We start from the raw sequence: 12216 nt of genomic DNA, 5'->3' as shown, positions 1-12216 counted from the left end.
CTAGTAAGTGTCAAGTGTTTCGTCTGAGGCCGAATTTGAACTCAGATCCTCCTGACTTCAGGGCCGGTACTCTATCCACTGCGCCACCTAGCTGCCCCTTGCCAAGTGCTTTCTTGTACATTATCTATAAAACTACTGTGTCCCAAATACCAATAGAATAATCAATACATACAAGAGCAGAGCAACTAGACTACAGGTTCCCCACTACTAGAGTGAGACACTTTGGTGCACTGGGATTATCTTTCTTATGTTCTATCATTCTGCATTTCCTTATTCTCTTTTGCTAAATTTTAACCAGGAAAATGGAGTAGTGATAATCATTGTACCTTAGGACAGAGGTGCTGTAATGGATACAACACGGTTAATGCTAAAAAAGGGTAGTTAATTTCATATGTTCATATGTGTTGCGTATGATCTTCAAAGATAACTCTGAAGAATTAAACAGTAACACAGCAATTGTTGGAAGGAAACAAAGATTTATTAAGTACTTGCTATGTGCCAGATACTGTGCTAAGTACTTTACAAATATTGTCTCATTTGATCCTCACAATAACCTTAGAAGGTCAGTGCTATTATTATCCCCATTTGACAGTGGAGGAAACTGAGGTTAAGTGAATTTCCCAAGGTCACACAGCTTAGACTCCACGGTTAACTCCAGGGTTATCCACTGTGCTACCTAGCTACAGGGACTTTAGTGTGCCCCTTTCATACCTAGATAAATCTAACAAAATATAAACAAGAAAGAAATCATGAAATTCAAGGTAATTTTAGAAAAATTAGTTATGTTAGATCTTTAATGGTTGCTGAATGGGAAGTATTACATATTTTCAGCTTTGTGTGAAAACTTTATAAAAATTGACCATATGGCAGGGTATAAAGAACTCATAAGTCATAAAGGCAGAATTTTTTAAAGTTATTTATTGACCAAAATGTAATAAAAATAGTAATTAATAAGGGGAATTTAAAGAAAGGATTTAGATTTAAATAGGGGCTAAATGATAGGATAAAGAAATAAATAATAAATACGTAAAAATAAAGAATAAAGAATGAGTGATTCAAAGAACAAAGTTAGCACTAACAAAATTGATTGTTCTCTCTCCTTTCGCATAGTTTGATTTACTGCATCAAGAAAAATACAATCAAGAAATTTAGAAGGAAAATGTATTTCAAATGAGTATTTTGAGTTATGTACATTTTCATTTATGTTTGATGTTATACTTTACATAATGCTAATCATCTAATCAAAACAATTCAATACAATGAACACTTTTGAAGCATCTACAATGTGCAAAGCATTGTTCTAGGTGCTGGAAATAATGTTGGAAATTCACTAGTTATTGAACATTATCAATCAGACATCACAATAAATGAGGTTGAGATTTATTAATGAGGGCTGCATAAGGGAGAGCAATAAAAGTACCAGTGTGCTAAATTCATGAGGAAAAAAGAACAACAATATTGCCACAGATGAGTTCCTGAAAGGTCCTTTATAAATTATATTTCCCATTGACTAACATCCTCATCTCTATTTATTTCTGATTGATTTCAAGGAGAAGTAGCTCTTAGTGGTCATTAAGGAAATACTTACAAATTCTGAGAGCCCAATATTTCAAGGACTCAACTTCACTGAACATTTATTGAGCATCTACTACATATAAGGTCCTATACTAGGCACCAAGCACTGTGCTAGGCACTTGTGAATCTATATAAGTGAGAACCCTAGAAGAATGTAAATAATCAGGCCTTCATTTATTTCTTTAGAAAGTTCAGATTTTGTGATCTTTCTCTTCTTTGAATAAGTATAGCACTTCTTTTCAGCCATGCATTTTAACACTTAATGATACTGCCGCCTTTTATTGCCTTTAACTACTTTCCATCTATTTGTCTTTTATTCTCTAGAAGATTATTTATCTACTTGGTTCTCCAACTTTTCTATGTCTTTTATTTCTTTTGGAAAGAGTACTGAATTTGAAGTCGTAGGACCTATGTTACAGTTCTGTCTCTTCCACTTCACATCCATCTGACTTTAGGCTAGTCACTTAACCTCTCTTGGCCTTAGTTTTCTCATCTATAAAATGAGGGGATTAGACAAGATGAACTCTGAAATTCCTTCCAGCTGTAAAGCTATGATCCTATAAGCCTAAACCTTGGAAGTATCTAAGCTCGTATGTATTAGGGACTTAATAAATACTTGTTGAATTGAATTACATTGATTTTCTTTGAAGTTCAAGACCAGTTCAAATAATGGAGGAATAAAAACCCTATTTTTGTTGTTACTAATTGAATAACCATTATAAACAATATAATTAGAAGAGATTTGGACCCAGAGAAACTTTAAACAGTTATGCCAAACTGGCTAGCCTGTGAGATATTGTCATTATAAGAGCAGAAGTATCCCCATAAAACTTTTTTGTGCGTAAGGGCTTTGGAAAGGACATAGATGGAGAAGAGCACAGGCAATATGGACAGATGAGAGCAGGGACTGGACCAGTTTAAAATGGAGAGTAATTTTGAAGATATCCAAAAGGGCTAATAATAGAGAAAAAGTGGAGAATTCTGAGATGCTCAGTCTAATGGGCTTGGGAGAGTTGAGGAACAAAGATAAAAGATAAAAGAAGAGATGTTGGAGGCAGGTTACGTATGTGCCTAAAGAATATTGCTGGCAAAAACAAACGCGTATTGCCACCTGCAGACATACATTGTTACCTGAAAAAAATTCAGATAAATCAAATATAAGCAAATTAGATATGTTTCACTTTTGGTTAGCTAATAATGAAGCCTCTTAGAATATCATTCTCGATTTTCAATTCATGTAAATCTATGAAAGACTTCTGTTTTGGGCTTTCTTGGAATCCTTATTTCTTATTTAAAGTTAAAAGGACATCTTACCTGTGGATAACTATACATTTGTGCAACAAATTCAGGGTGTCCCAATCTCAGGTTCAGAATAGGGGAAGAGAATAATATTCCAGTGCAGATCAAGCAGTCATCTAAACTCAAATAATTAAATATTTAACTAAATTATTTTAACAAAGTATAACTAACAGCAAAATAATCGTGATAAAATCCTGCCTAACTCCTCCTATACCAGTGGAAAATACTTCCCCTTCTTTCCTTCCTCTCCACTCACAGTTCAGTGGGGGAAAAGAAAACCAAGCCCCTAGAACAGAGGAAGGGATCTCATTCTCCAAAAACACCAGAGGGAGGGGCTGCCATGAATTGCTGCTAGAACAGCTCTCCAGGAAACTTCTTGAGACCTCAGCTATCACTGGGCAATGTCCTACCTCTGCCACTGTCAATCATAACCAGCTCAGCCTCCTAAGTGTTACATGCCTTGAGTCTGCTTCTGCCATTGCTGCCAATAGCTAGATCCACCTGCACAGACATCATTCTGTGCCAAAGCTGCCACTTACCAAAGCTCTACCTCTATAGCTACTGTGCCAAATGGAAACCACCATTGCATACCATCTCTAGATCTCCTTGCCTTGGCTTCTTTGCTATATTCTACTTCTTTCCCATATGTCTGGGGGCTCTTGTTACTCTGGTTTTAGAATTAGTTCTTTGGAGACAACTAAGGGCACCAGGCCTGAGGACTAGTCATCAAAGTCCTTAATCTGTCTTTTTCACAGCTTCACAGCTCTGCTTAGGTGGCCCCCAAAAGGGACCTAAGACAGCTGTTGTGAGACAATTTGCCTCATAGTTCCAACAAGGTGACCTAAAAGATTTCCTCATGAAGTTCTAAACACTTCCTTGTTCCTTTCTGTGAAGGGTCTCCTATTTGGGTTAGGATGTATAACTTTCTTTTGACTGTCTTACTCCTCAGCAGCAGGCAGCATGTCACCCCACACTCTCTGAGCTTCCCACTGTCTTTTTTCTGAGGCTAAGAATAAACACAAACACCCATCTTTGTTGGTCCTTTTGGTTCCCCGATGTCCCCGCCATGCAAATGTTCTCGAGGCTTTGATTAGTCTCAAGGAGGCACCAAAACACTGGTGGGAGAAGACAAAGAGCGAAGCCTCTGCAGGCGTTGCTGCTTTCAAAGTGAAGTCTTCCTCCCCCTTCCATTTGGATAGTACCTCACAGTTTACCAAGTGCTTTCATCTAGAATAAATGATCTCATCTGGTCCTAACAAGCAGAGCCATGGTTAGCAATCTGGTTCCAGGAACAAGCTTGTGGGGGGAGATCTGAGACAGACCTTGGGATCCAAGGCCCCATGGAGAAGACAAAGAAATACTGTAACGCACCGAGAAATACTGTAACCAGAAATGGGCTTGACTGGGGCAGAATTTACCTAGGATAGAGACAAAACTCAAGGTATCTCAACCAGAGTATACTAACCTTCATCTTCATTTTGCCATGTATGTATTTCACTTAAATTACATTCCTGTTGTAGTCTCTGTTTCAAGGTGTGTTGGGTGGGTAGATAATGTTATCCCTAACCCTGAGTGTCCCCTACGATATGGCACAGCCCAAGCTCCAGTAGCATGATGACATCAAGGTACCCTGTAGATAGTTACCCCAGCCTGGGGCAGTTACAACAGTCCATCCTCTGAAGAGTCTAGCCCATGTTCCCACATCCTAACTGATGACCCTGGACCCTGGGATCACAATGAACATAGGGGTAGAGGACAGCGCAGAAGCAGTTGTCTCTCTCAACCCCGGGATGAGGTAGACTTTAGGAGAGAGATGCAATGGCAATGGAATCATGAAATATAGCATCCTGAGGGCCTGGGCAGTAAAGGAGTAATTACATGAAAAATACAAGAGGCCATTACACAGGACAGAGTCCTATTAGGAACAGGGATGTAGGCTGGAGGATTCCTAAAAAGAAGAAGCATGCCTGCCACCCACCCAACCTGTCAGTTCTTCCTGTCTGATAGGAAGAATATATGTATAGTCAACTTCTAAATTTTGGTTCCCTGGACAAAGCTCTGATCTCCCTGCCTTAGTTAGGTCTTTGCTCACAAGCCTATCCGCAAACCTACAGCATATCAGAGCTAAAAGGGAACTTGGAGATTTTCTAGTCCAAAATATTCATTTTAGTCATGAGAAAACTAAAGAAGTTTAGTAGTTTGTCTGAAGTCATACAGCTAGTAAGTTCAATCACCAGTAGATGATTGGAGATATAGTCCTGGATTTCAGGTTAAGAGAACAAATTAGATATTTTCAATCTGGTTGATATCAGCATGGCTGGAACCATCTAAATGGATGGTCTCTTTAAGAGAATAAATGTAGAGAGACAATAAATATCTGAGGAAATAGCTTTGGAACATTCACATTGTTAGAAGATAGGAAGAAAAAGAAGAACTAGCTAAGGAAATGGGCAAAGAGCAATCAGAGAGGTGGGTGGAGATCAAGTGGATGGAGATCAAGTGTATTGGAACCTCTTAGAAGCCAAGGGAAGAGTCTCAAAATAAAGGAAGAGGCCAATAGTGTCATATACTCCAGAAAGTTCAATGAGAATGAAAGAAGAGAAATAGCTATTGAGTTTGGCAAACCCTAACAGAAAAATAATGTTAAAATAGTTGTCACTACTTGGAAGACAAATAAGAAATAAGCCAAAATATCCCAAGCATCTTCTAAACTTAAACAAAGATATTTCTTAACATTTTCCTTTGAGCCTTTACACAGCAAGGATCTGAAATATTTGAAAGGCTAAATAAAAACCACAATTTGAAAATCAAGAAGAGCGTTCCAGGTCTCAGCATGAAATAAGCCAAAATAGGCAATTTAATTTTCACATCTCCTGGAAAAATACTGAGTCATATTTCCTACCCACATCCTACAAAAATAACAGAAATCCTATGATTCAAAATTCACTCCATCACTGTCTGAAACTAACATTCAAATCATTCAGGAAAATTAGGAGAAAACTCCCAGTCAGTAGAAGAACTTTACATTCCAGGTTCCCAAGCCAAATGTTACTAAGATATTTTCTGGTAGCCTAAATATCCCTACCTATGACTGCACTGAATTATATGTGTGGTGAATAGGCCTATTCCCAAGGAGTACAAACTTGTGCAAACAACACAAAATTAGCAATGTCATTCATTACAGCATAGCCAATAGAGTATCGCTAACAGTGATTTTTATTATTAATTATCATTACATATTAGAGGATTGAGGAGAGTACATCCTAGGTCACTCTGCCAGGCAGGCCATCTTTCCAGTGCAAAGAAGAAACCTCCTGGCTGCAGGGTAAGAGGATAGGAATGTTTGACTTTTCTGCCAAGTGAAGTCACCTGTTTTGGAAGCTGTGGTTTGTAGTGGCTGCTGGGAGCTAAAGTAAATATCAGCAGAGGGAAGGAGGAGAGGGACATCCAGTGCAGTTGAGAAAGGGAATTCTACTGTACATTTGCTATTTAGGAGGATATAACCTACTGCCACTCCCAGACATCCTTCTCTTTATATAAAAAGTATGTTATAATATATCCTATGTTATATGGTGTAAAAAAACTCTGTTTAAAGATTTTCATAGCAACATTGTATATAATTTCAAAGCTAGGAAGTCCCTAAAATGTCCAACAATAGGGAAGTGATCAAATAAATTATGGTGTTTTGTATGAATGTCATAGAATATAAAATTTTTGCACAGTAAAAAATGACGAATGTAAGTAAAATAGGAATGGAGAATATCACAACTAACACATTTGCTACCCAAATGAGGATGAAACTATACCTTGGGCCCCTGATCTCCTCCTTTGTTTTGTGATCTTTCCCTGAGCATAGGTGACTGTATAGCAAACCTGACATGAAGATTTCCAAACTTGTTGGCAATCCCATGAGGGCAAGAGGTCAAGAGCTCCTGGGTCCCTCAGTCAGTGCTGGTTACATTGCTTGGGGTTTTTCTTGTAGCTACTGGAATGTTTCTCACAACAGAAGATGATTACCACTGGGAGAATAAGCCCAAGCTATACCTTGTGTTTACAGAGAACATGGTCCTTGAGAAAATTATTTGGATAATGCAGACACAAAGTAGATTTTAAATTCATATTTAACAATCCCACAAAATGTTGTATGTTTTGATGTTTTAAGTACCAACTCCCCAGGACAATATAATGAGTTATGGATTACTGTATCATTTTTTAAGTCTTTGCCAGTGTTCACTTATCTATCTTTTGTGTTTTAAAGATATCTTTACCATGCATATTGAGTACTTTCAGAATCATTTTTGGAAAGTTGGTAGACTTGAGCCAAACATAAATTTTAAATAGGGGCATAAAGAACCACAGAGTGTAAGAAAGAGCCTGACCCTTCCCTTTAGAGACAAGACTTCCCCCATGACTGAACTCAGTCCATGTGAGTCCAGATCTGGGGCTCCTTAGTGAGAGACGGCATTCTAGTCACCCTAGGGTAGATCTGGTCTGTTGTTACATAAAGTATTCATAGAAATATGGAAAGATTTGCTTGAACTGAATGAAAGTGAAATAAGTAGAACCAATAGAACGATATATAAAATGACTACAACAATGTGAATGAAAAGAAAACTAAAAAGAAGCCAAACACTAAGTGAAAAATCCAGGAGAACAAATAATGAAATGTACCTTCTTCTTTTTGGCATAGTAGCAGGGGGCCTGTGAGGGCAGAAAGTTGCATGCATTGTTATACAAAGTCATTGCATTGGTTGCTTTCGCTTTATTATTGTTTTGGGTTTTTTTTCTTACTAGGGAGGGCAATGAGCAGAAACAGAACAATTTATACAATTAACAACAGCATTATAAAAACAATCTTGACAGCTGTTAGAAGTATAACCAATACAATGACCATCCATGATTCCAGAGAACCAATAATAGAGTAGCCTATCTACTTCATGTCAGTGTAGCTAGATGGTACAGTGGATAGAGTACCAGGCCTGGAGTCAAGAAGACTCATCTTCTTGAGTTCACATCCAATTTCAGACACTTCCTAGCTGTGTAATCCTGGGCAAGTCACATGACCCTATTTGCCTCAGTTTCCTCATGTGTAAAATGAGCTCAAGAAGGAAATGGCAAACCATTCCAGTATCTTTGCCAAGAAAACCCCAAATGGGGTCATGAAGACTCAGACATGACTAAAAAATGACTGAACAGCAACAAATGCACCTCATTGCCGAAAAGGTGCTACTCTGTTGCTTATATTTCAAATATAACATTTAAATTTTTTAAAAAGCACTTTAAATAACCACATCCAATTAAAAAAAAGAAATATAACCACCTTATTATAATAATTAGTTCACTTTAAGCTTAAGGGATGATATGAAGGTCCCTAAAGTCCCTTCTCTTTGGCTTTAGGGTGTTTATTTTAGACAAACATTTGAATCTAGTCACAATTGCTCTGAGCTCCCAGTTAGGAAAATTCCAAATATTAAGGCAGAAATTGAGCTCTCTGCCTAACTTTACCTTCATAGCTAGATCTAGTTTTCCCCTGACCTCTTTGTGGTTGGAGCAAAATTCAGTTTACTGGAAACGTTTAGGAAATGAAACAGCAGATTATATTATAGTGGCTCTGAACAGACCGGCACTGGCAAGGGAAGTTGAGGAAAGAGCTGACCTTTTCTTGGGACTTCCCTCAGCCTGAGACTTCTTGTAAGAGATGCCTGTGGGGAGCTGATGACTCTCCTGATATTTCACTTCTCTGCCAAACCTCAGTCCTCCCTTTGCTCCTTTGCAGTGTGTCATTCTTGCTCTAACTTTGCTAATCTAAATACTCAGAATCTCTCCCTCTGATTCAGAGAAGTTGTTATTGTTCAGTTATTTTAGTCATGTCCAATTCTTTTGTGACCCCATTTGGGGTTTTCTCAGAAGATACTGGAGTGATTTGCTATTCCTTTCTTCAGCTCATTTTACAGATAAGGAAACTGAGGCAAATAGAATAAAGTGACTTGCCCAGGGACATACAGTTAGTAAGTACCTGAGGCCAAATTTGAATGCAGGAGGTTGAATCTATCCACTCTACTCACTTCATCACCTAGTTGCCCTAATTCTCAAATAGCTTCCTTTTACAAAAATTTCTTAAAGCATGACCCAGTCTCACACGATGACTTTGATCAATTCAAAGAGGTGTACAGGTGCTGTTTATACTCTATTCTGATTGTTGGGTCTATCAAAAGTGTTGGATCTATCAAAAATGTTCTTACCTCACAAAGGTAATTACTTTTAAATAGGTGACATAACCATGGCACACCCCCCCCATACTTAAAGAGAGACAAAATTTCTTACTTCCTCCTTATTTCAAACCCTTCATATCTTTTACAGGCAAAGCATAACCCCTAGTATTTAATATCAACCATTTAAGCACCTGCTAGTTGTAGGCCACTTTGCTAAGCCCAAGAAATAAAGACAAAAATGGAAAATTCTCTGCCTTCGAAGCTCACAGGCTACTGAAGGGGACAACAAGCGTGTATAAAAGTATGTGCAGTGTGATTGATGGAGGAAACTGAAGATGTAGGGATTCAAAGGAACAAGTTGGAATATGGGGAGTTGTTCAGTTGTTTTCTGTCATGTCCAACTCTCCATGGCCCCTTTTGGGGTTTTCTTGGCAAAGATACTGGAGTAGTTTGCCATTTCCTTCTCCAGTTCATTTTACAGATGAGGAAACTGGGGAGTAGGACTGAGCAAATGGCAACCTATTTATGGAAGCTGGTGCCTTTTAGCTCTCTGGCTCCTTTGTCAGGATGGGATAGAGAGGGAAATGATATCCTATGTGGATGAAATTTCCTAGGACTTTGGTCCATGGTATGAAGGGGACCAAGGAGGAAAAAAATATGCGTGCATGAAACTGATGCTGCTACAGCACCACAGCCACCAGATGTAAAACCATTTCTGATGCAGCTGTGTCTACACAGCTTGTGTTATTCTTCAGGGATGTCAAGCAGAGTCCTCCAAGTTCCCAAATCACATCAATGGATTGGACATTGATCAACCACAGAGTTTCTGTTATAAATAAAGAGCACTGGACAAAAAAAAGAAAAGTATATGCAGAACAAAAGTTTAGGGAAGGAAAGCACTAGCTGTTGTGGGGGATCAGGAAAGATTTCATGTGGAAGTATTAAAGTATAAAAGAAGTATAAAAAGAGATTCTATGAGGCAAAAGGGAGGATGAGCACACCAGATACAGGAGAGAACCAGTGCAAAAGCTGTTGGCACTTAATAAATATTAATTGATTATTCTCACTATCTCTTTACAGATCTTGCATATCAGCTCTCTGGTTATCATTTTTGTTCTATCATTTCCAGTGTAAAGGGTATCTATTTTGCAGAGATTTCAAGATTTCCATAATGTTCTGTGCCTCATGGGATGACAGATGAAACATGTGTGAGAGTCATGTCCTGGATTCTTCCAGAGAAGGGTCCCACTAGGGATCTTTAAGATCTTTCTCTGCTTTTTCTAAGGTAGGGGTGTGTGTGTGTGTGTGCGCGTATAAGTTGAGTGTATATATATATATATATATATATAACTTGGGTGTGTGTATATAGATAGATAGATAGATAGATAGATAGATAGATAGATAAATATAGATATAAGTTGGGTCCCAATATCCTGGCATTGGAGATTAAGTACCTTGTCATTTTTTACTTCCAAAGCTAGTTAGTGACTGGCACGTGTTGCTTAGGCTCATTATTTAGATTATAGTCTTCTTGGGCAGGGAGGCAATAGCTACCACTCTCAGATTCCATGATCTGCTATGTTGTATTCATGGCTCACAAGTTGATCTCCATGCCCCTCCCATTCCACAACTTAGTTTTCCATTCAGGTTTATTCTTTCTTCCTTAATGTTCTGGAAGAATATCTTTCAGGCTTTCCACGAATCATTAAAGGACCAAAGCCAAAGTTCTTACATTTTACAATAACAACCAATCTCCTTTATCTGACCTCTTCCTGTACTTGAGCTGTTGTCTTACTTCCCCTGAAGGCTTTTTAGAACAAAAGGAAAGGAGAGGGAAAACAAAACAAAAACAAAAAACTGGCAAAACCAAATCGTCTGATTCAGAACTTGCTCTAATTTCTTGTACGCAAGAACAGGTGGGGGAGGGGGAAAGCAGCTGTTAGCCTGTTTGTTGGGCTGGAGTTTCTCCTTGCAAAGTGCACTGGGTCACAGCAATGAGGGATGTATGGGATGTTGAGGGAAGACTAGCACCTCTGAGGTGAGGGCTTGCTGAGCCCTTTTCAGGGCTGTTCATCCACCTTTACTATCCACCTGTCACCCAACTCTCATCTGTAGCCGAAACAAGCTGTAGCATGCTCAGCAGGCCACACCTTAGTAAAATTGTCAAGGCAGACTGGCTAAACCAGGTTGAAGATAAATGACAGGCCTCAAACCCATTAGTGAGTTAGGGGAATATCTACCCCAAGTGTGTGAAGACTTCCCCCAGAGGAATGAGCAGATGAGAACAATTTGTTCCAATGGCCATGAAGACAGCTGAAGCAGGTTCCGTGGAGCACTTAGGGCTTGGTCAGACATCAAAGGTGCCAAGGTCTTCTATTGCATCCCAGGCCATCACCAGTCATCTTGACTTTTGTCTTGCCACTGGACTTCAATGACTGGGAGGATAAAGCTGACAACTTCGTGCAGCTCTGCCTCACTTAAATCCAATTCACACCTGCGATGTCATCGGTCCTCTTCCAAAACAAAGGAGGAACTGACTGCACTACCTAGATGCCTGTATAATATCTTAGAAACAGTTGTGTGTGGGGGGGCAGCTAGGTGGTGCAGTGGATAGAGCACCGGCCCTGGATTCAGGAGGACCTGAGTTCAAATCCAGCCTTAGACACATAATGCCTACTAGCTGTGTGAGTCTGGGCAAGTCACTTAACCCCGTTGCCTAGCAAAAAACAAAACAAACAAACAAAAAAACAGTTGTGTGTGCCCTCCCCCATTTTGTGGGGAATGTTTGACAAAGCACTGCCTGATTCAGATGCAGCAATTGCTGGACAAATTGTCCTGAGCACAGAAGTGCTGTCCTTGAACCAAGAGGGCATCATCTGTTCCGCAGTCCATACACACCAGGTACTTTATGTTCCTCAGTAATTATTCTTTCATGAAAAGTTTCTTTCTTTTTTCTTTTTAAGTAAATCTCCAGAGAAAACAGTAGTACTTCTCATGGAGTTTTAACACGGGGCTGTAGAATAGCTTTTTGCATTGCTTTCCTGCTGCTTCTTCAAGAAAGCAGCCACAAGAGCAGCTTTTGAGCACTTTATTACTTTGTTTGCCTTTCTGCAGAACTTCTGTGAATTTT

The sequence above is a fragment of the Phascolarctos cinereus genome, unplaced genomic scaffold, assembly GCF_003287225.1.
Source record: "Phascolarctos cinereus isolate Bilbo 61053 unplaced genomic scaffold, phaCin_HiC Scaffold_1;HRSCAF=81, whole genome shotgun sequence".
NCBI classification, from domain to species: domain Eukaryota; kingdom Metazoa; phylum Chordata; class Mammalia; order Diprotodontia; family Phascolarctidae; genus Phascolarctos; species Phascolarctos cinereus.
The sequence above is the reverse complement of the archived record's forward strand: the minus strand, read 5'-3'. Positions refer to the sequence as shown.